Genomic DNA, 27,240 nt, shown 5'->3' on the forward strand with positions numbered 1-27,240 from the left:
CAGAATCCCCACCAGTTGGAAAGCTACGAAGCAGACTGTCTGGTATTGAAATACCAGAACCAACACTGCAGTTAGGAGCATGATATTTCAAAATAGTAAACATCTCTCTGTAAAATTCTGAATAAAACAAAGGACAATCTTCCATGGATTTACATGATAGTTAGATTTCTGGAAAATCTAACTGGTTTAGATTTCTGGAAAATCTAATCTGGTGAATCTAAAAATTGTGCTAAATATACTTGGTGTTAATATGAAAAACAAAGTTATTTTTTCATCATTTTAGCTTTCATCATTATAGCTGACAAGTAACATAACTGAGTGTAATGCAACCTAAGACAGGACATCCAAGAAATAACTACACACTTGTGTTACCGAGAGTGGGTCTGGCTGCTCACCACTCAAAAGCCAATAAAGAGGCAGGGTTAGTGGAAAGGAAAGTTTGCTTTATTTCAGAGGCCAGCAACTGGGGGAGGGGAGGGCAGACTCCTGTCCAAAGGCCAACTCCCTCGACTGACAATCAGTGGGTAGAGCTTTTATAGACGGAGAGAGGGGGCTACATGCAGAAACAGCACAGTCAGCTCTGACATGTACTTCAAGCCAGCAGTGATACACCTCATAAGTAGTTATACTCTGTGACAACTTCATTAGACAATTCTTTTCCATCATGAACACTGGAGTCAAAAGTATGGTTAGAAGTAAAATAATAGCTTTCCATTAGATTAAAAAAAATTTTCTTTTTACTAATATTTCTATCTGAGATGTCTCAGGGGTGCTCTGGACAACTCAAAGTTAGCTAGAGAAAGAAACTTACAATCTGTTATCAAAAACAGCTCAATATTCCAGGAGAACTTTGTTCTCTTAACACAGAGAGAAAACCAAATTCAGTCTTGCATCAGTTTACTGTTAATAACAAAATTCATTTACCTAATTAAACTCAATCTAATTTTAATCCTGACAATGTACAAAATTCTTTTTTCAAAGTTCCTTTTTCACAAACCTTTTAGCACTTTCTGGATCCATATTAATTTTTCCCTTGTTTTCCCATACAGAAGCCACCAGCCCTACGACAAAATTATTCTCCTTTTTTTCCCAACAAAAATATCTCACCTTTATACCTTCTCTTGCTGACAACACATATCGTACTTGCTTTATATACTGAAATGCTTCCCTTACCATTTTTACATATTACAGTTTTTAACCTTGAAAACCTTAACAAAACCAAGAAACAAGTAATTGAACTGTTATACCAGCATTTTTTGATTGGCAAACTTAAGAACATATTTCATAGCCTCTAAAAACATATATTTTTTTCATAGCACAATTTCTCTTTAATGGTACAAGATGTTTGTTTAATAAACCTAAGCCCTCTTTCCTCTTTTTTCTTTTTTCTTGGCTTGAAGTTTTACTAATTTACCCAAGGCTGAAGTCTCAGGCAAAGTGGGCTGTGTTTGTATTTTAAAGACACGATAAAAGTTAACTTCAAGCTTTATCCTAGGCATATTTTTGTTCTCTCAGGGTCAGAATTCTGAAAACAGTATTTTATCAAGCTAGCTTTCTCTAACTGCATATGCAAAAAGAACCAGTTTTGGAGTTTCAAAAGAGTTTCATCTTAACCAATTTTCTCCAGAGTCTAAAGAGTACTGTTGCCATACATTGGTTAAAAAAAAAAAAAAATCTTTTTCTTTAGTCATAGTTTTATAGCTAAAATTTTTCTTAATGAATTGAACCTGAATTTCCCATTTTACAAAAGGCAACAAGAATACCAGTCACACAAATGCAATACACACTCACACACCCGAAGACAGAACTGTCACAAACCCTCCAGAGGATGACTGATACAGAGTCCCAGACAAACACTTCCCAACACAAATGGGCCTTGACGTCAGACACAAGTCAGAACCAATTAGGAATACACCCAAATGACACTCAGTGCTCGCAAAGGGTCCTCAACATCAGAAACACGTCAGACCAATTGGCAAAATGCCCAAATAGCACCTCATGCTCAAAAGAGAAGTTTTCCAGACGCACACCAGTGCACTTACTCAGTCTTGGAGCTCGTCAGCTCGTCCAGAGGCATCTTTCCGTTCCACCAAGGAAAAGCGTACGTTGGCAGCCAGTGCCGAGCAGGGGAGAAACAGGGAGGAACCCTGATACAAATGGTTTCAGCAGCTGCTAGGAACGTCCCCACCTAACCCCTCTCAGGGTAGGGCCAGTGAGCCATGAGCAGAGCACTCCTCACCGCCTTCCTGCCACATCATCATGGCGGCCGCTCTGCTTGGGAAAACCTGGGAGCCAGATATCGCGAGATCCCAGCCTCACTTTTGGCGCCAAAAGCTGTTAGTGAAAGTGGATCCAGCTGCTCCTGCTCAAAAGCCAATAAAGAGGCAAGGTTGGTGGAAAGGAAAGTTTGCTTTATTTTGGAGGTCGGCAAATGAGGGTGGGGGGCAGACTCCTGTCCAAAGGCCGACTCCCCCCGCTGACAATCAGTGGGCAAGAGCTTTTATAGGCGGAGGGAGGGGGCTACATGCAGAAACAGCAGTCAGCTCTGACGCTCATCTTGAAATTGGTCATCCACCAATGGTCAGACTACCATCATCTTGATTGCTTTAAGTACAGTTAGTCTTTAGTTCCAGGGTTGGTTTGTTCCCATTTCTTTGAGGCCAGCTTTTGGAATTGTGGCAGCTTATGTCATGGTCATGATGTAGTTAACTTCTTCCACCTGGTTTTAGTCTCTGTAAGACAGCTCACAGTCTCTATCTGAGCTCACAGCTCAGAATATTATCTATAGCCCTTGAAAAGGAACTAAAGTCCTTCACTTTGCTTAATGACTAAACTATTATTATTTAGTTTTGTTGGACTGTTTTCCTTTGTTTCTGCATTTCTCTTTTTTTTTTTTTTTTTTTTTTGCGGTACGCGGGCCTCTCACTGTTGTGGCTTCTCCCGTTGCAGAGCACAGGCTCCGGACGCGCAGGCTCAGCGGCCATGGCTCACGGGCCCAGCCGCTCCGCGGCATGTGGGATCTTCCCGTACCGGGGCACGAACCCGTGTCCGCTGCATCGGCAGGCGGACTCTCAACCACTGCGCCACCAGGTAAGCCCTTATGTTTTAATTCTTAAAATTAACAACAGGTGTTTAAGATAGAGAGGTTGTGATATTGTAATTTATTAAAGGAAATATATATTTCACTTTAGTCCCCTCCCTGGCACAGAGCTCCTAAATAAAATTCTTGGAATTTCCTGTGATGAGAGCTTTAAAGGTGTCTTTTGCTATGTTAACGAGTGACTTTTGGAAAGCCCTCCCACCTAAGGATGGGAGATGGTTGCTGGTGGAGCCAACGCAGTGATGAGAGGTTTGGAGCTTTCAGTCCCACCCCCTGAGCTCTGGGGAGGGGAGAGGAGCTGGAGGTGATTTAATCACGGGTGAATCATTACCTGTGGCCAATAATTTAATCAGTTGTACCTGTGTATTGAGGCCTCCATAAAAAACCAAGAGAGCTTCCCTATTTGTGAACATGTGGGGGTCTGGGGAGGGTGGTGCACTCGCAGAGGGCAGGGAAGCTCCGAGCTCCTTCCCACAGACTTTGCCTGTGTGTCTCTTCCATCTGGCTCTTCCTGAGTTGTATCTTTTCACAATAAACGGGTGACCTAGTAAGTAAGATGTTTCTCTGAGTTTTCTGAGCTGCTCTAAAAAATTAATCAGACCCAAGGATGGGCAGGGCCTGGACTTGCTTTTAGTGTCTGATGTTGGGGGAAGGGTAAGGATGGCCGTCCTGCAGGACTGAGCCCTTGACTTGTGGGATCTGACACTCCCTCCAGGTAGATTGTGTTAGAGGTGAGTTGAATTGTAGGACACCCTGGTATTAGAGAGGTACTTGGTGGTGTGGAATAAAAACACACATGTTGGAATTGGTGTGGAAATCTTAGAGGCTGAGGGAGATTTGACGCACACAGAAGAGGAGGTGTCAATGTGACCTTGGAGGCAGAGAGTGGAGGGATGAGGCCACAAGCCAAGGATGCAGGCAGCCGCCAGAAGCAATTCTCCCCTTGAGCCTCCAGAGGGAGCACTGCCACGTTGACGCCTTGATTTCTGCCCAGTGATACTGATTTTGGACTTCTGGCCTCCAGAACGTGAGGGAATAAATTCCTGTTGTCCTGCACCACGAAGTTTGTAGTAATTTGTTACAGCAGCTGTGGGAAACAAGTAAAACTAACATATTAGTTATGGTAAATGTGTTTCAGGTTCTCACTTTGGGACAACTAAACTGGTCCGTTTTGCATAGTCACATGACTATGACTACATGAAAGCCAAGCAAAGATGCTAATCTTCTAAACAAAGAGGCACCAAGGGAGAGACTGGACCTGGGGACTCACAGGACTGAGAGAATCACGAAGACATTCTGCACTGGGTTTGCACTGCACTATCTTCAAGACCTTAGAAAATTCTCATTAAAAGTTATAATGCTGACTTTGTTAAAAATACCGTGGTCCCGGGGAGCACAGATGCCTGCAAGAAGCTGGCTCAAAATTGGCAAGAAGAGCACAGCAATGAATAGTCCTTGGTCTGTGGTCCAGAGCAAGTTGGGGGCTGAAATGGCAAATGACAACCAGGGAAGATCTAGGAAGGTCTGAGCACTTCTCAGGTTCCTGGGGGAAAGAAATAGAATCAGTATCTGGATTTCCTGAGATCAAACAGAGTGAGACTCAAACTACTGTGATTTGGCATTTAAAGGAAGTGTGACACGAAAACAAACTGAAATTTTTAAATCATAGTCCTTATAAAGCTTGGAAAAACATGCAGCACAATGCCTCATTATACTAACAAAGGAGCTGAGGCTCACAGGAATCATCAGAGTCTCAGTTTCCCTGTCTTTAAAGTAGGAAAGGTGGACAAGATCTTCTTAAGTAATTCTAAGTGGTGGAGGGAATGGCTGCTGGAGGGCAGCCAAGTGTTTGCTGCAAATTGTGCTGAGTATCAGCCTGCTTTCTGATAAAATATTAAGGTTGGGAATATTTGCCTCACAGCTAAAATTTACTATTTGTTTCTGAGGCTTTTGCTGCCTGTGTTTCTGTCACTTCTTTCTTGATTGTACAACAGCCCCAGCCTTCTGACAAACCTGCTTTGGAAACTGGCCAAGAAATGCTAGCTTGCTCCCAGGGCCGAGAGATGGCATGTCACTTTCTCATCTGGAAAGAACGACTCTAGAAAAGGCCATTTCTCCTTGTATTATCTATTGGTCCACCAGCCACCTTTAGGCCAAATCTGTCAGCCTTCTGTGTGTCTGCTCCAGGACCAGGCCTGAGCCTGAAACTTCTTTTGTACCAGGGAAACTTCCAGATCAGCCCCACACTCCTCACTTGGCTTCTCCGTGGGCAATAAAGCAGCAAGTTCCATCACCGATGTCCAAATGGCAAATGAGAAGTGATGGTTTGAGTAGAAGGTACTGTCTGGAAAAGAAGAGAAAGGCAGCGCTTGTGACAGAGCTGTTCACACTTTCCCTGCACAGCTGGGAGACATTAGCTGGATTTCCCCAGACTGGTCTGCTTTCTGGCACCGGTGAGTTAAAAACCCCCCAGAGCCTCCAAGTTTAGCTGGACTTCTATCATACACATTTAGCAGCTAAATCACCAAAAGTCGCTTTCAAATATTCATGCAAAGCTGCATCTTTACCCAAGGTCAGGAGTTCAATAGAAGTTAGCAAAAAGAAAAAAAAGGAATGGGAGGCAGAGGGCAAGAAAACAAAGAGAAAATATGGATAGATTACCTTGGTTCAAAAGCTGCTTTCTTTTCGAGGGAGTTTGTGCTCAGGAAGGTAGATAAAAGATAGTTCTGCAATAAGTAGGGTGTAATATACAGTAGGAGAATGAACACAAATAATATTTCTATGTATGTTGATTTCTACTCCTGCCACCCTACTGAGTGGATGGTAAGGAGGTTAAGCATTTGAAATTTAGTAAATAAATAACCCACATTTCAGGATGCTTTCTTTACTACACTTATATCCAGCAGTCTGGTCTGCCTCTATCAAAGGCTGTCAACTGATTTTATACAAAAGTTATATGTAAAATCTGTTTAACACAAAATCTGTTTAGTAGCAAAATATGTGGTCTTTTTATTGCTTTTGTCAAAGCTATCTTAAATCAGACACCAGAAAATGTTTTTTATGAATACCTTTTAAATCTTGTGTTATTTGCATAGTGGAGGGGAAAAATCCAAAACACAGCCTCAGAATAGAAAAGGCTGGATTCCAGCCCTACCTCACAGCCAAGTAACAATATTTTCAGAGTGTCCTATAACTATGGGGCACAGCATCCTGTTCCCTTCACTTTAATGGGAACTTAATTATGAAAAATTCTACTTTTCTCAATATCAAGTGTTCTATTAACAGCTTCTGATCGCATAGTCAGGTGCTATCTCTGGAACTTTTATTTATACCTCACTTTATTCCAACAGAAATCCCAAGTTGCTCTATGGGCCAGCTTATAGGACTTTGATATAGCTTTCAGATTTTAAATGTTTTTCTGAATCTATACAGCAATATCAGAATGGATTTTGAAAGTGTCAGCTCTGATTTAAAATGGCTTAAAACAGGATTGTGTCTAGAAATCTTCATTTATAGCTTGTACCTAAATAATTTAATCCTGCTCACTTAAATGATCTATGTATTCCCTTCTGCCCCAACGTATATAAAAATTAAAAAAAGACAAACATCCTTCCACATGTTAATGATATAATCTTAGTATTACAATATAAGAATGGCCTCAAGAGTAATGACACCTGCTGGCAAATTCCCAATTTAAGTAAAAAGAAAAAAGAATTCTGTCTCAAAAAAGACAATATTTTAGCATTTAGATCTGTGGTTTCCCTGTTTTCTAGAGCCGGGGGCTCATGAGAGCAGAGCTAGAAAGACTGAGGCAAATGGAAACAGCTCCAGCCCACCCCTCAAAGAGCAGCACTTTCATTGGTGGTGGTTTTATTTATTGGACTTCTACATAAAATTCAATTAAAGAAAAGGATTTCTTTTTAAATTCTTATTTTATATTGGAGTATAGTTGATTTACAATGTTGTCTTAGTTTCAGGTGTACAGCAAAGTGATTCAGTTATACGCATATATGTATCCATTCTTTTTCAAATTCTTTTCCCATTTCTTGACCAAAAAACAAAAAAGAATGGAAAACAAACACAAAAGCCCGATCTAGGTGGAAAGAGGCAAACCAGGAGCCATGAGAGCAGATCTTGCCCATGGAGTTTTTTGGCCCGTCATTAAATTTTTAAAACCATGTTGCCAATATTTAAAGACAAGTCATTTTACACAAAAATCTGGATCTCTTGACAACTGGGGAGGTCTGAAAACACTGGGATCCCATTCCCACAGATAACTGGGTCTGGGTAACCCCCTTTAGAAAGTCACACACCCTCCAGTTCACCAGGTCCCCACACATCTGTTGACCAGAGTGAAGTATTCTGTAATTAGAGTGTTCTGAGAGTATAGTGAAAGAAACAATAGAGGATGTGTCCTGACCGTACCAGACAGCACACAGCTCTCTACCCTCTGGTGTGTTGCCCAAGATGCATGCCTGCTCAAACTCAAGCTTTGTGACTTAGACAAATTGAGTCTTTAAGGGACAGAACGCAGCAGCTTCCACCAGGGCGTGGTTCAGCTTCAGACAGATTGGGGGTTTGGCAGCCTTATGTCCTTGGTAGCATTTTGTGAAGAGAGGCTGGCACTACCTGGGTTAACTTCAGGTAGAATCAGGAGGACATCAGTTTCCTATCACATACCAAAGGATGACTGATTGCAACTCTGCTTTTGTCTAACAGCCCAGACATCTTCCTCCCTTCTCCACCCTACAGTGATCTCAGAATCACAACTGAGATGAGTCAATACAGGAGGGTTGTGTAAAGAAGAGCTTTTCCAACCTGTTTGTACCATGACCTGCAGTACAGAATGTATTGGGCCACATGTACACACAAACTCACACGCACACAAGTTTTGTGTTCTAGCACTTGCCCTTGCTAAGTAAAAATATCCTATTTTGTATTCAAATTTATTGTTTCATTTTTAAAAGTGCTGTTTCTGACCTAGTGTACTGATTTCACAGTCCTTAGTAGGTCATAATCTGAAGTTTGAAAAACATGGTTTAAGAGACATCCTGTTAACTATTTACAATAACCAAGACATGGAAGCAACCTAAATGTCCATAGACAGTTGAATGGATAATGACGATGTGGTACATATATACAACGGAATATTACTCAGCCATAAAAAAGAATGAAATAATGCCATTTGCAGCAACATGGATGGACCTAGAAATTATCATACTTAAGTGAAGTAAGGCAGACAGAGAAAGACAAATATATGATATCACTCATATGTGGAATCTAATTTAAAAAAAGATACAAATGAACTTATTTACAAACAGAAGCAGACTTACAGATATCAAAAACAAACTTATGGTTACCAAAGGGGAAACGTTATGGGGAGGGATAAATCAGGAGCTTGGGATTCACATACACACACACTACTATATATAAGATAGATAACCAACAAGGACCTGCTATATAGCACAGGGAACTCTACTCAATATTCTGTGATGACCTATATGAGAAAAGAATCTAAAAAAGAATGAATATATGTATATATATAACTGAATCACTTTGCTGTATACCTTTACTAACACAACACTATAAATCAACTATACTCCAATAAAATTAAAATATTAAAAAAAAAGAGAGACATGCTGTCAATTTATCTCCTAGATTTTTAAAGTTCTCTCTCCATGGTAGTGGTCATAAGAAAATAACGTCTATGTGATATTATTTTAACTCCTTATAGAGATGCTAAAATTGAATTATGAATTAATATTTTACCCTTGTCTTTCATCAAAGGCTGAGATAAGATACAGCCATATTCATGCACAGTGTTCTTTGCAGGGTTGTATTCTTGATGTGTTCCTCTTGGAGTTCAAGAAAATTTTGGTCGTGACTGGTATACAGTATTTTACTATGTGATTATTATGGAATAACATCTTTCATTTCCTGTTTTTCCATGACCGTTAGGAAACTTAAAACTTTAATACACGTCTGCTGTAGCTTTTCTTAACCTGGATTTTCTGGTTTGATTATTTCTTCTCCATCTCTCCAAACTCACTGTCTTTGCCATTATCAGTTCTCATCTAAATTACCGCAATAGTTACTAACCACTGTCCCTACTTCCTCTACTTCTTATCCTACTCCACACTGTTCTGGAGTGATTTTTGCAAAACACAGATGTGCTGATCTAAAACACAAAATGACCTCCCCCATGCTTCACATGTTTCCATGGTGCCCTTCAGGGTCACCTCCACGTGCTTTGACTGGAAACTAAGTTAGGTAAATATACTTATATAACATTATAATTTGTAGTACTTCAAAAGCATAGATAGAAAAAGAGAAAAATGTCTAAAGGGCAAGTAAAGAATATGTGGTTCTAGACTGTTTTATTTATGACTATATATTATTTTTTTTAGTAATGTACATATAGAAGCACATAAAGTTGATGCTTATAGAACTAGGAATGATCTGACTTACTCAACAAATGAGAGACATCTAGGTATGGATCTTAAACTGGTGGCTCATAGGCCAAATTCAGCCCTCAGCCAGGCTTAGCTTCTCATGTTCAGCATTTTAAAATTTGCCCCTTGAATACCTTCACATAGACGTGTGCTGACTGCTGTACCACTCCTGACTGCCCTACTCATAGCCCATCACATTCATTTCAGTGACCTGCAAGACCCCAATGGCTTTAGAATTTATCATTCTTGATAGAAAATTAAAAGATCAAGGAGAGGTGATCAAATGGGGTCCTTCTCATCATAATCTAGTTTGTCTCCCAAATACTGGTGTTGCTTCTCCTTCTCATATTCCGTCCATGTTTTATTCTAAATGTGCCTGAAATCCCAGAGGAAAGAACTGTCTTCCTACCAGTCTAAATAAATAAGTAAACAAACAAACAAATAAAACCTTAGGTAATGTAGTGAGCACAGCATCACTGATCAGGTGGTGAGACTGAAGCAGGAGGGGTGAGCTATGCAAAGAGCCAGGCAAAGAAAACTCTAAGAGAAGAAACAGCAAGTGCAAAGGGCCTGCAGCAAGAAAGAGGCTGGTGTGTTAGGTCAGTGTGACAGAGGCTCAGTCAGAAAGAACGAGAATGGCTGTGATGTTAAAAACATTGCCAGGGGTTGGAATGTGAAACACCTCTAGACCACAGTAAGGAGTCTGGGTGTTAGTTAAGCAGTGGTAAGAACCCTTTTAAGAGTTTTGAGTAGGGGGTGTTGTAGTATGATTGTAGTTTTGACCACTGGGCAAGAATGAATCATAGGGGAGCCAAGGAAAGAAGCTGAGAACCCTGCTAGGAGGCCACTGCCGCACACGAGGTGAGGGATGCTGGTAGTTAGACCAGGTGTGGTGGTGGAGGTGGAGAAAGTGGGTGGATGTGCGTGAAACACGTTTGGAGGATGAATTGACAGGAATTGCTGGTTGGCTGGTGGTGAAGGCACTGGAGAAGTAGTATTCAAGGATGATTCCCAGGTTTCAGGCATTATTAACTGAGTGGGCGATGGTATGGGAAGGCAGGGGATGAATGAGGTCATGTGGTGGTGAGTGGGAGAAGGGAAGGCCTGACTCCTTCTGTGCATGTCCAGTTTGAAACCTATTAGCCATGCACTGAAATGGGATTCGGAGGAGAAGCTCCTCACTGGAGACAGATCAGCACTGGCTAAAGTTGGAACTTCAAGCCTTAGTCAGAGTGTAGACAGAAAAGAGGAGGAACCCAACTGAAGGTCAGTGATCCTCCAATAATAGGAGTTGGAGTAAAGCAAGAGGAACCAGGAAAAAGTCCTGAGGAGGAACAGCTGGACAGGAAGAAAGAGCACAGGGAGAGTGTAACGTCACCAAAGCCACACAGGGAGAAGACGTCGTCACACTGTTGAATGATACTCAGAAGACAAGGAAGGTGAGGATGAAAAACAGCCGTAGGGCATCACCAAGTGTGGGTCCTTGGTGACCTGAACAGAACAGTTTTGGTGACTGGTGGAGTGGAAGACAGTTGGAAAGAGGTTGAAGAGAAAGTGTGAGGAGAAGAAAGTGCTGATGGTATAAAAAGGGAGTACCTGAGCTTCTCAGTAAGTAGCTCTGCATCTCTGCTGTGAGTTCCTTGGATAGCTTAAAGCAGCATGAAAATATGAATTTGGGGAATATGGTTTCAGCGTTTGTCTTACTTTCAGGGCCCCTTTCAATTTGAGGAAGTCACCCCTTCCCTTGGTTGAGTCACTACTGATGTTTGTCAACCAACTACTCTTTTCAGAGACAGTTTTCCAACTTGGCTGTGATCATTCCACTCGTCCATGTACTTCAGGGCTCAAGGTCATATCAAGATGGTATGTTGGAGTCTGTACAAGTTTAATTGATTTAAAACTTGGACTTGGTAAGAGAGTCTCTTGAGATATAACACCTCCCTCCCCCTGGCAGGATTGGGGATGGGAAACAAATCATACACAGCAAATATCATTTATACCATTCTAACATGTTCATAGCATGTTCACAAAATCCTAACAAAGGGATGGAGAATGCACATGTGACAGGGAAGGTCATAACATGGGAAATATACAGTCATTTTAAGAATAGATGATCCAATAAGGAAGTTGTGGGTAAGTTACTGACCCCAATGTTCATTTTTAACTTGAGGAGATATCAGTATTTAGAATTTCAATATCTAAAACTAAAATGAATTCTGTACCTCTACACAGGAAAAAAAATTACTATTATTTTGTACTTGTCAGTATCTAAGCAACAATTCTCTTCTCTGTTAATCATGAAGGAGTTGCATATCTCATTGCAATTGCAGAGCTGTAATGGTCTTTTATGTCCTCATTTTAGAAATTCTGGATCCAGCCAGAACATCGCAATTTAGCCCCAAACACAAATTAAGTCCATTTTAAGCTAAGGGAGGGATCTTGTGTCTTGAGCCTCTGATGATTATAGTGTAGAATCATAGAAGCTTCCACTAGAAGGAATCCCAAATTTACCCTTAATGAAAGTGTCCACCTAAATAACAGGGGTCTTTCAAATCCTGCTTGAAAATTGTGTCGATGGTGTGCTTACCATCAGAGCCAATATCATTTTGAAACAGATCTCACAGAAAATTACTATGATTTCAACTCTATTCTCATCACAGGTATCACAACACTCAAATATTTAAAGCACATGACAAAGTCTCTCCATTAAAATATTCTCTCTTCAAGGCAAATAACAATAGCAAATAAGTGTTACCTTCTAGTTGAATATTTACAACGTGTGCCTGTGCAAATTGTTTTACATGTTTTATCCCATTTAACATTCACAGTTCTGGCCTGAGGTGGTTGTGGCCAGCTCTATCTGTCTCCATCTCTCTTGCCTGCCCTCCTGCCGCAGAGGATAGCAAATCAAATGCTCTTTCTCATAACCTCTCTTGCAGTGAGAGAATTGTTTTGGTCAAGGAGACACAGAGGAAAATCTGCCAAGGGGATCCTGGGAAGACATTTCCTCTTTCTTGAAGGGAGAGGGTCATTTTGGGGGGTGTTTCTCTTCCTCATTCCCCTGCCCGCTCTCACTGCTTCCAACTTGAAACTTGGACTTGAAAGTGTGAGAATGAGCTGTCTGAGGCACTGCTGCCATTTCAACAGGGGTAGGAAAATCAAGGAAGGCACAGAGGACCTGCAAGCCTCCCATCAGGAAGCTGCTGGGGCAGCCCGAGAACTGCTCATGCCTTTATGGACTGAGCCAAGGTTAGCTTGCTCTTCAGTCACCTGAAGCCACTTTCACCCTGACTGATTCACTGGGCAGGGTTAATATCCTCATTTCACAAATGACTTGAAACACACAGGAAGATGAATATCCTGAGGCTGCCCCGAGGGCAGAGTGCAGAACCCTGACTCAATCACATAGACTCAGAACAAAAACATCATCTCCTCCAGTTCCCTGAATCAAAATTTTCAGGTCCTGCTTTATGCAGCCTCATACTGTCATAATTTGTTCTCTCAGTACTGTATCTCTCCTTTGAGATTCTTGGGAATTTCCTGGTGGTTCAGTGGTTAAGACTCTGTGCTTCCACTGCAGGGGGCACAGGTTCAATCCCTGGTCGGGGAGCTAAGATCCCACATGCCCTGCAGCGCGGCCAAAAAAAGAAAAAAAATTCCTTATTTGTCCTTTGAAATTCTTGGAGCAGGCAGAGTCCCTCCATAATGTGACTAGTGTAGACGCCAGCCATCACATTTGGAACATGCCCATAAACATGGGCTGGAATTTCACAAGCTTCTACTCACCCTCATACTGATTCATGTTAAGGTTTATTATTTCTGCAACTTCCCTCTGACCTTCCAATATCTATATAATGGAAATACTTTTAGAGAATTAAAAGGAGTCGTGTAAGAAGCATCTCCTTTCATCATTTGCCTTCATACATACACACGGGCTAATGTAGAATTCTTTTTTTTCCAGCTTTATTGAGATACAGTTGACATATAACATTGTATAGGTTTCATACACATATATAATGCAAAATGATTACAGCAATAAGGGTTGTTAACACCTCCATCACCTCACATAATTACTGTTTCTTTTTCGAAGTGAGAGCATTTAAGATTATGCTCTAAGCAAATTTGAAGTATATAATACAGTATGAACTATAGCCGTCAGGCAGTACATTAGGTGCCCAAAACTCATTCATCTTATAGCTGGAAGTGTACACCATTTGACCAGCATCTCCCATTTCCCCCACACTCAACCCCTGGCAACCACCATTCTGCTCTTTTTTTCTATGATTCAGCTTTTTTAAAAGAGTTTTTAAATTTCATTTTTATTTTATATCGATGTATAGTTGATTTACAATGTTGTGTTGCTTTCAGGTGTACAGCAAAGTGATTCAGTTATATATATATATATATATATATATATATATATATATATATATATATATATATATCTCCACTCTTTTTCAGATTTTTTTCCCATATAGGTTATTACAGAATATTGAGTAGAGTTCCCTGCATGATCCAAGTTTTTCAGTTTCCACATATAAATGAGAATATTTAGTATCTGTCTTTCTCTGTCTGACTTTTTTCACTTAGCACAGTGCCCTCAAGGTTCATCCATGTTGTCACAAAAGGCAAGATTTCCTTCTCTTTTATGTCTGAATAATATTCCATTATATATACAGATCTCCCTTGACTTACAGTAGGGTTATGTCCCAATAAACCCATCATAAGTTTAAAATATAGTAAGTCAAAAATGCACTATTTACCATGACACTCCGTCTAACCAGTTATTTTTGGACCCTTAACTGCTGATATGCCCAGAACACATATGACATATGAATATGTCACACGGGTTAGAATTGAGAGCTATGTTGGAGCCAGTGACCAAGCAGAAGGAAGGAAGGAGTAAAGCCAAGATCTGTTGCAGTTACAATTTCCTTTGATCACTCAGTCTTTCCTCCTTTCACAGGAGGAGAACATAGAAGGATATATTTCTAGCCACACCTTTTAGGTTTTTCCCAATACTGAGTTCTCTTTAATATGTTATCCTGATTCCTACTATTTTCATAGGAATCAAAATTAGTCTCTAAGGTCTGGATTTTCTGTTTCCCCTGATAACACATTACTTTTTAAAATCTAAACTTAAAGAATTTCACTAGGTCTTCATGAGTACCTAATTGCCCTGAGATTAGCTATGGGGTCAATTCTTTACATTGGATTTCAGAACCTGTAAGTGTGAATCCATTTACTCTTTATCATCACTTTAATCAACTCTAACGACTTTTGTTTAATTATCCTACTTCTTCTCCCATGAAGAGCCTATTCTAGATTTTGGCTCACTCACTGCAAGATTAGAAAAGCCCTTTAGCCTAAAATTCTAAACAAGTCTGAGATAAGCATGTCTAGAGTTCAGTGTTACCAAAAGAACTTGTCATAGCTAAAACCAGGAAGAGATTCAGGAAATTATGCTTTGTAAAGAGCGTTACTATTATCTGAAGTGTGTTCTCTTAACTGGTAAAGATGATGTCAAATAAGGAAAACTATGATATGAGTTTCTCTGAGAACATATTCAGAAATGTTTTATTGCTCTGAATTTAATCTAATTGAGCACTGTAGAATTTGGACATTGTAGAAATGTCTTCTTCATTAATGAGATTTACAACTTAGTTTGCCTCCCCAGTAGAAGGAAAAATTGTTACTATTGACCTAGTTGAAGAAGAAACCAGAGTTTGAAGCTACTCATCTGAAGCCTTAAGCTAATAGAAACACAGGTAACTATGGAAACAAAATGATAGCCCATCATTGTTAGAATATTACTGGCATCATTTATCTTAACAAATTTTATGAGTTAAACCTCTTAGAAAAGACAAGTGTTACATGCTTTGAAGTTGGTGTTCAGTTTCCAATGGGCCGTAGTTGAAGAGACTTGTCACAAGACCCACCACCCACTTCCTTCCGATAGGCACTCAGATGAACTATTTGCTGGACATTATTTATTAAAACAATCTCTAACATCTTGATCTAGGCTGCCAGGACTCTGTGCCACCCCAAGAATATAAAATCAAAATCAGGCATTGCCACAAAAGTGAAAACAATTGCCAGTGAGTAGGAAGAATGACCAAGTTCTACTAAATTTTAGCACGAGGCATTAGAGAATAAAAGGTGAGGAAAGTATTGGTAACAGTACTGTGAATTCACTCCCAGTCCTCTTCCAAATAGTGCTAAGTTCCAGGGAAAACCTGTACATTTGCCAGATACAACTCTTATGTATTCTTGAATGGAGTGGAAATTGATGCAACTTCTTTGGAGGACAATTGCCTTTGAGAATTTCATTTTTAGTAGTCTGTGCAACATATATAATCCACATGTTTTCAAAATTGTGTATGACATTTATAAGAACAGATTGAAAGCAGTATAAATATGTCAGTGGAGGTTCACTCAATTATGGTACATTCACACAGTGGAAGGCTATCTGTCCTTAAAAAGTGTGAGTTGCAATGAAACAATCTTCAAGATGTTTTAAGTGAACAAATAAAATACATAACTTTCTCCCCCTTCCTGGTATATATTTACATTGAATTACTCTGGAAGGTGACACACAGACAGATGACTGTGCTTCTAGAAAGGGAAACTGAGAGGGTGGGGAACAGGGCAAGGAGGAAGAATTTCATCCTACCACACAAGAGTTTAGATTTTTAACATGTTTATGTATTGCTAATTTTAAAAATTAATTTCTAAAATGGATGCATTGCTATATTCACAGTATCTGTGACTTTTATCATCAATGGAAATCCCATTTCTTATTGTATCACAGTTGTTTCAGCTACCTGGAAATTGCGAAGTTCAACAGCATTAGAAATTAGAGTTGTTATTAAATTGGATACTAGATCTTGTTATTTGTGTGCTAATAAACATAGATAACTACCATAAATTGTATTTTAATAACATTTGGTTAACTGTATGTTAATATAAATATTTTCTTTTTATGCCTTTATTTTATTCCTTTAGAAGTGTTATTCTGAGAAGTCTACAGGCTTGACCAGATTTCCAAAAGTTCGAGGGGACAGAAAGATTAAGAAAGTCTAGAGTGATGGGCATTTCCTGAAAGATATGTGACTGACATAGGTCTCTCCTTCCTTCCTCCTCCACCCCCAAAAAAACCCTGGAGGAAACCGGGGCACTGAAAGGACATGCGAATGGGGACCAGGTGGAGGGTGGCCTGCAGTTCAGCCTTGGGAGAGGCGTGTCATCACTGCTCCTACTTCTCACCACACAGCCTCGGAAGAGTCATTGCAAGCCTGAGGGCCATTTTGAGATTAGCAGCCACAAAAGAAGCCCAGATGGCTGGCTTGGCCCTAATGCCAAGGTATCAAAAAATTGCTGAAGTGTGGATGGACTCAGAACCAGAGTGTGGACTCACCATTTTCTCCTGCTCCAAAGCAGAAGACCAGTGGGTTACAGCCCCAGACCCATTGGGGTCAGTGGTGATGCCTGGAGGGCTGTGCTCTGGGGCTCCTCCCTCCCCTCTGCCTAAATTCACCAGAAAGGGTACCAGCCATGATGTGACCTACACCCCGCACAATGCCAGCGTGTTGCCAAACCCCCAGGGGAACAGCCTTCATAGCCCGAAATGCATAGACACTTGAGGAGTGCAGTCACTATAGAAACACACACTGTGTGTGTGAGGCAGATTTATGGACCAATGGATCCATACTTTAAAGTGAGACTGAAATCCACAGAAATCTGACATAGGATATGTAGAGTTGAAGTCCCAGTAAGTAGAAGAAAGCTTGCCCACTGTCAACAGTGACAAGTTGGTCAGTAATTTGCTGTAAGTCCATGATGAAAACTGAAATATTGATAAAGTTACTAGTAATTCTTATGAGGGCCCAGAGTCATAAAAACCAAGTAAGCAACCAACCAAACAACAGCAACAACCACAGTTAGTATCAGTCAGGAAGGGCCTCTTGGAGCAGAGCTTTGAACCAAAGCTTTAAGATGGACAAACATAAGGTTTGGTAGAGGGGAAGTGAGGACATTCAAGGCAGACAGACAATATGCATGAAGGCACAATATGTTTTCTGGACAGAAAACCCAGACTTGGAAGAAGCAAGCTGATTCATCTGGCTTGAGCTGAGAAAGTGTTTAGAAGCATGAGGAAAGGACAGAAAATTGACGTAGGTTATTGAATAAAAGATTAAGGAGTTTTACATACTAGGCTGAAGGTAGCCACCAGAGATACTTAAGCAGGCAATTGACAGATATCCATTGTACTACACTGATATGTAGGAGTTTGTAAAATACACATCAAATCACATTCACAGACTTCCTTTTTAAATCTGCCCTCATTAATAACGTCTTCTGTGCTGTTAAAGTCTGGAGGCATCACCAATGCTCCGATGGATGACCTGGTGGGAAACAGGAGTTTCAGGGTTTCATGATAATGTATTTGGGATTTTGTAGTTCTTTTTAGCAAATTTCAGTTTCCAGAAAAGTCATCCTGAAAAAGAGTGCTCTTAGGATTTTTATATAATCATTGACACAATAAATGTCGTGGTCAAGATGTTAGGATAACTAGTATTTTTGACAAACTGAACATGAAAAAGTATTCTTTGTCAGTCAGTTAGGCTATTTTCTGTGCTTATTAATGATTTCAGGAATCCTTATTGTGAATTGAGGGTAAGATTAGAAGTGTGGTTAGAAGTTTTTTTTAACAAGGTGCTGTTGTGTTGTATCTATGATGTCTACGTATTTTATGTCTTCAAATCCTCACATAAAAAGGGGCCCATATACTTATTTACTACTTCATTCACTTCATACAGTTTATAATCTGATATTTCCCAGATTTGAATCCAAAAGTTTAATTGTTTGTATGTTTGCTTGTTTATTCTTTAAACTAGGATTTTGATAAGAATTGGATGTTAAATAATTTGCAATTATTTTCTTGGATAGGGTTTTGTTTTGTTTAAAATTTATTTTTATCCCATAGTACCTACAAATAATTTTAGTTATCAAAGATTTTTTTGTTCAGCAGAACAAAAATCCACCAGTCTCTTGATTCCTCTTTCACAGTTCCTCACAACGGGGCCCAGAGTAAATCATTTTCAGCTTTTTTTGTTGTCTCCTCTGACATTTACATCAGTATTTTAATATAATGTATACAGCCTTTTTCTCTTGATTCTGGCCAAGAACTAGACAAAATCACTGTTGCCCAAATCATTGTCATTTTAATTCTCATCCTTTTTGATATGACCCATCTTTCTTAAGGTCTGTTTTGTCCCTATTGTTTGGACATTTCGCAGTCCTGTGCCAGACTGTAGGTTCTTTTTCATGCATTGTGCTAGCACTCATATTATTCAGTTTGGGGAAATATTCTTGTATTTCTTCTGCATCATTTTCTCTATTCTTCTTTTTCCCCTGGAACTTAGAATATTGGAACTTTAATTTTCTCTTCTTCTATCATCATCTCTTTTTCCTTGTTCAGTTTTGGTAGAGTTCCTCACCTTTGTCTTCCAAAGTTTCCACAGAGTTTATATATTTACTCACATATTTTAAATTGCCTTTCCATTTCCTTTAGTGGTATGCTGTTCTTGTTTTATTTGTGTAATATTCCCTTATCTCTCATGTTTTCTCCAACGTTTTCCTCTTCTTGCATTTTCCCTTTTTTTTCCTGTTTCTGCTTTTCCACTTTGCTTATTTCAACCTCTCTATTTCTTGTTGGAGATAATCCTCAAATACATGGTTATCATTGGCTGTTCTTTTATGTTGAAGAGTGAGGCACTAAAAAATTGCCTGACATCTGTTTGTGCAAGGGGAGGGGGTGTGGGCTGGTGGCTGCATTGCAGGCAATAGAGAGGCCGTCTGGCTTTTTAAAGGGACCCTTCTTATCAATACTAGTGTCTTCCCTCTAGAGCTGTTTGTTTTCTCCACAGAAGGAGTTTCCAATCTCCTGTTTAGAAGGTGAGGTGATGACAGAGGAAGATAAAAAACCCAGCTGATGGGTGCTCTGGAACTGGATGGGGAAAGAAGACAGAAGGTTTCTCAGCAGTCAGGGTGTCGGTATTCACTGGGTGACATTGTTTTCAGTGCGCCACCCCTTCTACTGTCTGTCCTTGTACCTGGTATCCCTAGTCCTGAACCTGTGGTTAATATAGAGGATAAAACATGTAGTTTCTTACTAGAGTAAAAGAAGCACTCTGACAGTGCAGAACAGAAGTGAGAAGTAGAAGTCCCCGTCTCTAGAACTGACCTCCCATTTCTGAGCCTTTTGCAGGTTCTGTAGACACATCTGCTTGCTTCTGTGGCCACTCTTCACACACACACACTCAGTTGCTTAGATAGGACCTTCCTTCTACCTTCTACATCATTTATGATTTGTCCATCATTTTCTGTATGTACATTTTATTTGAATTAAACATCTTCCAGTCTCATTGGCAGTGGAATTTGGTTTTTTGTGTCTTGTTGCTGTTATTGTATGGGAATGATCTTTGGAGACAAGAGGTCAAAATACATCTTTATTAGGTTAACCTTGAAATGAAAATCTCCTGGAAAGTGATTGAAGAATAGATCATTTTTGTGATTGGCGAGGACTGCATAAATTTTATATTAACACTGTCCAATAAAAGTTTTTGAGATGACCAGGAATATTCTCTTCTGGCACCATTCAATAGGGCGATTACCAGCTCACGTGGATACTGAATACTGAAATGTGGCTGAGGAACTGAATTTTTCATTTTGTTTAGTTTAAATTAATTTAAATTTTAATGTCTCCAAGTGGCTAGCGGCTATTGTATTGGACAGTGCAATTTTACATGGTAAAAAACTTGAGGAGCCAAACTAAGACTCCAGGCCAGATAGACGGCCATTTCCAATATGGCAGTAGATTTAGTCCTTTCTCACTCATAAATAATTAATGCAATTCCCAAATACTATATTCTATATTTTTATGGTATTGTGGAGATTATTTTTTGCTGAAAGTTCTATATGTCATCTATCTACAGTAAATGTCAAGAGTACTCCAATGGAATGTCCAATTATTTTTAAGAGCTTTCAGGAAAAAAACTAGCAGAATCAATTACAAATAGCTCCACCAAAGTACAAATGAAATCTCCTACTGTATGAATGTATTAGCTATGTGTTAATTAAGTTTTAGAAGAAATTTGCTAAAAATAACAGTTTGAGAATAATTAATATTCAGTCCTCTTATGGCAGTTATTGAAAAAAATCTTTGTCCTCTGAGGCCCCTCCATATTCACTGTCACAAAAACATGTAACTTGCATACAGAAGGAATATTGTTTGTTCTATTTGTTATAGCCATGGGGCATTTATCCAGAGCATCCTGGTCATTGGGTCACAGGATGAAAAGAAGGAAAAACAACACAGCTCCATTGCAGCTCGAAGAAACAGACTGTTTCTGTGGAGTCTGAGACTCGTACTGGTGTGTCTGGAGCAGGCTTCAGATGTTGTAGTAACTGGGTGTCAGGATAAGTCTTTGCTGAGTAACCCATCATAATTCCTGTTTCTGGAACTAAACACCAAGGAAACTCAGGTGAAAGCTGAGATCCACGTTACATGATGTCTATCAGCTTTCTTCGTGAGATGAAGAGTGATGGGGAGAGAACCGTTCCCAGGCTCACTTCCCTGTGTAAACTGTTGTTGAGGAGTAAACTAGAATAATGTCAGGCTGGAATTTCCATCAAATTGCCAGCTCCACACTTGGAGGGGGGTGAAAAATTACTAAAAGAGTCATTTCCTATTTGTAATAGGAAAAGCGAATCCTCTGATAAGATTACAGTCATGGACTAGCTAGATACATTAACTATTCTTCGGTAGAAAATTTTTGATCACAGTTCAGTTGTTTATAATGATAATTTTGACACAAAGGTAAACAAAATGCCAAAATTCCTTTTTGCATTGCCAGTGCCCAGTAGGGACTGTTTTGGTATGAGTCTATGTAATGTTTGTGTTAAAGCTGAAAGGCTGAATACTTGTTAGTTTCTGCAATTGAGAATATGACTAAACACCTAAATTTGGGTTACATTTTTTACCTATCATTCTACTGTGAAGAAGATTAATTGGTTGGTCTCAATAAAGGTTTATGTCTAAATTCCAGCAAAATATGGCTTAAGCATGGGTCCCTGTGCAATGTGTGTGATGTATAAATCAAACACTTGTGAACCCCAGTGTTCTCCGTGTACTGAAGGGTACTAATGACTTTAATAAGAGTGAAATGTTGTGCTTAAAGCAAACTGATTAACCTTGACAACAGAAGTGTAAACAAGAGTCTAATGAATATTAATTTTTCTTCTTTCCTGCATTAGCTGTAGCTGTTGACTGATTAGCTTTGACACCTAGATGGTCAAATTAACAAGCATATTTGGAAGATATTTTCCATTGTGTATAATAGCAACAATACTCCTGAACTTTGGTAGCTTGTTAATGGCAAGTTGTCATCATTTTTTAAAAATCGATCAGATTACCTTTAAAGCAATCTTAGATATTAGCTCCTCTATTGTAAAAAATGCATATTTTGGAAAGGGTGCATCTAGTTTCAATAATTTATAATGGGATTTCAGAGGCTAAACCATAATGTAATAATGATTGTGTTATTAGACTTTCATATGAGCTGGAATTACTTATAAGCAGCACTGATTCAAGGGCAGGCTGGATGTAGCCAGAGCTACCATATTGAACTAAGTGCCACTTCCCATTGTGTCCTTGCCATCTGTATCATGACATCAAAGGAGACAAGGCAGGAGCAGATGGCACCAATGGCACACAAGAGCAAAAGTCACACCCACAGCATGCTGCTGAGTAATGAAAGTGAGGGGACGCAAGGCAGAAAGCAGAAGGAAATTAAGAAAGGGTCATGGTGGAGGTGGTTACCCCCACCATCACTGCGAGAGCAGCAGCCCCACCCGCTCCAACCCCCTCTCTGGGGAAATGCTCTCCCACCGTTCCCAGCATGTGCTTCCAGCAAGGGCTGTCATGTTTTTATAGGATCCCAACCTCCCTCACCTTAGCACCTGACCCAGTGCAGACCCATTTTGCCTAGAATTTGAACTAAGAAAAAAGAGGTCTTCCTTCTCCAATGGTGATGAGAAGCACAAGTTGAGAAGCTGTGAGCTGTCAGTAGTGACGTCTCCAGCCATGAGGAGGAAACTAGCCTATGGTCAGGGAGAATGACAAATAATACAACACGACGTGAGAAACAAGGATGGAAGATACTTGAGGGTGGGTTTCAGAGGACAAAATCTCTGAAATGGAAGACACATGGAGTCAGATCTAACTGTCCCTAATCATGCAGGTAAAGGTGTAAACTTTACAGGCCATGGTCAGAACATGTAAAGACTGTGGTACCCAACCACACTGGTCAAGACTGGCCAGGGCAACACCTAGACCATTTGCTTCTTCTGATCTAAACTTGCAAAATAAGCAGGGCTGTTTCACAGTCAGTCACTTTCTCCACAATAAGGGAAACCATTTAGCTCCGGCCCAAAAATTCCTGCCCCTCCCCAGGTCCACTCCATTCAGAAAGCCTCTTCAGAATGCCCAAAGTGCTGCCTTCTCTTAATCCTCTTAACTCTAGTGGAAGCCAGAAAGCTCTCATAAATTTATCCTTAGAGATCACTGGGATGTTCAGGGTCTTTGCTATGTGTCTAATGTGAGTTATCCCTGCAGAGCAGATTGGAACTGGAGAGAGAGACAGTGAGCAAGAGGGACATTCAGTGAATCTACACTGGTTAAAGTATTTTATAGTCATGATGATATTGTGATGGTAATGTGTCAAGTTCTCTACTAAATACATATATTAATCCATTTCCTTCTAGCAACAACCCTAGGAAGCAAGCACTAAAATTATCACTATGTTAGAGATGAGGAAACTGAGGCACAGGAATATTAACTTACTCAAGGTCACATGACTGATAATTGGCAGATCCTAGATGGTAACCAGGTAATCTTGTGTCTGTGTTACACCAACTCAGTATGAGGATGGGTATAATAAGGTTGATTTGCAAGTGATATCTGAATGATACTGCAAAATGAGGGCCATGAGAATTTTCTCATGGTGCAGTGAATACAATATCTGTTATTTCTGTCTGGAAACAGTCATGCCTAAGGGACACCAATATGGAATGGCAGCATAATACTGTGAAAAGAACATGAGATTGAGCTAGCAGGCTGAGATTTGGGAAGAAGAGGTGGTTTATCCCATTAGAAAAGTTTTTTTATCCCAACTGAATCTTTTTTTAAAAAAATTTTATTGGAGTATAGTTGATTTACAATGTTGTGTTAGTTTCAAGTGTACAGCAAAGTGATTCAGTTATACATATACATATATCCATTCTTTTTCAGATTCTTTTCTCATATAGGTTATCACAGAATATTGAGTATATATGTATGCTATACGGTAGGTCATTTTTGGTTCTCTCTCTCATATATAGTAGTGTGTGTATGTGAATCCCAAGCTCCTGATTTATCTCTCCCCCACAATGTTTCCCCTTTGGTAACCATAAGTTTGTTTTCGAAATCTGTGAATCTGTTTCTGTTTTGTAAATAAGTTAATTTATATAATTTTAAAATTAGATTTCACATATGAGTGATATCATATGATATTTGTCTTTCTTTGTCTGACTTTCTTCACTTAGTATGATAATCTCTAGGTCCATCCATGTTACTGCAAATGGCATTATTTCATTCTTTTTTTATGGCTGAGTAATATTCCATTGTATATACGTCTTCTTTATCAATTCCTCTGTTGATGGACATTTAGGTTGCTTCCATGTCTTCTTGGCTATTGTAAATAGTGCTGCAAGGAACACTGGGGTGCATGTATCTTTTTGAATTATGTTTTTTTCCCAGATATATGCCCAGGAGTATCCCAAGTGTATCTTAAATGGTGTGACCTTGTACCAACCATTTCACCCTTTTGGCGGTTAGTTTTCTTGTACATAGATGGCCATTTAAAAATTATAACATTCCATTATTACATGCTAGTATAGTTGGTCATGTCTATAGAACTTACTTTTATACTTGGGATTAAAAGTGAAATTTCCTGATCATTCAGCAACTGAAATTTCCCATCTTTTGGACAGATGTATAACACTCCCTCAGGGAAGTAGGCATTATAGCTATTTAAATGTTTCTTTATCCAAATGAAAGTCAAATATCCAAAAAGTCAGGGCTGGCTGGTGGGAGTGGTCCATGGGACATGGGAATTTTAGGCTTGATGTCAAGAGCCAAGTGGATGCCTGCTTTCAGCTCACATAGTGAAAGAAGTTTTAATATTGGTAGCTTCAAGTCCACGCTTTCTGACATGGATTCTAGTAGAAAAGAAAACAGAGAAGTACAAAAATTAATTTCTGCCTGGAGATAGTTCATTTGGGAATGAGATGGCCTATAACCGAAAAGTTTATTTATCTCTCTAAGAAGAGCACTACAAGTAAAAGGAATCAGTTCTCAAAGCTTGTGGGATGTGCAAGTGGGCACAAGGAAACTTTTGGTGTTGCTGGATATGTTCTATTTCTTGACTGTGGTTTGTGGTTGTGGTTACATGGGTGTATACATTTTTCAAAACATTGAACCATACAATTAAATTGGATACATTTTATTGTATTCAAATTCAATAGAGTTGAATAAAAAAAAAAACCTCATGTTGACACATTGTTAGTTTACTCAAAAGGATTCTGTCTCAATTTTTTGAGCTAAAGATAATCAAAAATTCCCAAACACTTAATTCTAAATATGCTTACCTCTCAACTCACAAATTCATTTAGATAAATGATCCTTGTAAGGAAATATTAATTGATGAGAACTAAAATTAATCTTTAGGATGTTCACTGCAAAGTTGCTTATAATAGGAAACAGAAGGACACAAGGTAAATGTTTGGCCTTGTGGGATGGCCAGAATGTTAGTTCAGAGCCCAGTTCTGCTGGTTAATAGCTGGAGATTTCAGGAAAGTTTCTTAACCTCTCTTGCCTTAGTTTCTCTATTTCCAAAATGAGGTTAAGAATAATACTTACCTCATAGCATTGTCATGAGGATTAAATAAGACAGTGCTTGGCACATAACAAGTGCTGAATATATAATCATTAACTGAACAAAGTGTTTCTCTTCAGATTACCAGAGTTCAAGCCTAGCAATTGTCCATTTTGATGTTATCTTTTTTCTAGGTCCATGTTGACACAGTGATTTTATAACAAATATACTGAATTTTGATGATAAACATAACAAATTATTTTCATAAGAGTTGTAACTTAAGACCTGTAGAACTTTCTTCTATAGCCTTCTAAGCAATCCTCTTTATAATAGTGTGTATACTATGCTACCTTTTTAAAAGAGAAGGTATATAAAAGTCCATGTGATTTTTTTAATGGAACAATAAACTAAAAATAAATATAAATGGCTATCTATAAAGGGAAGGAAGGCACAAGGTGGAGATGAAAGAAATGGAAGCCACACTTCTCTGAATGTAATTAGTTTCATAGTTTTGTCTTTGTTTCCATGTAAATGTTTTATTTAAAAGAAAATTAACCCAAAAACGATAGCTAATTTTATGTGTCAATTTGTCTGGGCTAAGTGATGGCCAGATAGATAGTAAAACATTATTTCTGGGTGTGTCTGTGAGGGTGTTTGTGGAAGAGATTAGCATTTGAATTGGTGACCTGAATAAACCAGATCCCCCCTGCAGCCCCACCCCATGCAGGTGGGCACTGAGGGCCTGGAGAGAACAAAAATGTGGAGGAAGTGTGAATTTGCTCTCTCAGTCTGAGCTGGACATTCATCTTCTTCTGCTCTCAAACAGTGATCCTGGTTCACAGACCTTCAGACTCAGATTGGGATTTTCACCATCTGTCTCTCTACCTTCAGGCCTTTGGACTCAGACTGAACTACACCCTAGGGTCTCCAGCTTGCAGATGACAAATCATGGAACTTCTCACCCTCCCTAACCATGTGAACCAATTCCTATAATAAATCTCCTCTTATATGTATCTATATATATCTTAATGGCTTTGTTTCTCTGGAGAACGCTGATGAATACATCCAAATTTTTAAATCCCTAAAAAATAAAAGCAAAATGAAACATAATTGTGGGCTTAACCAGATACATAACTTTATTTTATATATATGTATATATATACAATTATGCAGAATTAGTGGGATATACCTCAAAGACAAAAAGAAGTACAAGGAAAGCAAGCTATGTTTAATAATAATATTGTTCATAATAATTATTTTGAAATTGTATATTGTTAGGATCAAGCAAAGACATAATTATATTAATTGAATATCATTAGAAACCAAAATTCTCAGCATATGAGAAAGGAGATACAACTATAAAAGCAAATAAGTTAAATAAAAATTGTAAAGTTATTCTAATATTAGTTCATACTCATGAAATATTTTTTCTTAAAAAAAAAAGTTCCTAGTTCTGTCTTTTGAAAGGCCTGGAAACAATGACCAACCCTGTGGCAATAAGCACCCTTATGCTCAGACTGTGGTTTCTAAATACCATTTCCCACTAAAAGGAAACAGAGTTGTTGGAGAAATGGCTGAATCCAGACTCGGGTAAGTACAAAAAGAGCCTCTTCTGCCAAAAATCAAGGAAGCTATCAAAGAAACTAAAGGAAAGAGAAGACAACTTGAGGGGTCTGACTTTGGGAAAGGTGAAATAATTTTTCCATTCAAA

The 27,240-nt window shown here is 39.1% G+C and overlaps 1 long non-coding RNA gene across 2 annotated transcripts; it reads left to right on the forward strand.

The window, feature by feature from the left end:
* Positions 1–216: 216 nt before the first annotated feature.
* Positions 217–19,979, forward strand: LOC125965614 (uncharacterized). 2 transcript variants are annotated; one of them, XR_007479704.1, is made up of 3 exons: positions 217–3,090; positions 4,239–5,553; positions 16,558–19,979. It is a non-coding gene; the product is annotated as an uncharacterized LOC125965614 (long non-coding RNA). The 2 variants fall into 2 exon arrangements; XR_007479703.1 differs by lacking the exon at positions 16,558–19,979 and having other exon boundaries at positions 4,239–9,107.
* The last annotated feature ends 7,261 nt before the right edge of the window (positions 19,980–27,240 follow it).

Source organism: Orcinus orca, chromosome 10 (assembly GCF_937001465.1).
Source record: "Orcinus orca chromosome 10, mOrcOrc1.1, whole genome shotgun sequence".
Lineage (NCBI taxonomy): Eukaryota > Metazoa > Chordata > Mammalia > Artiodactyla > Delphinidae > Orcinus > Orcinus orca.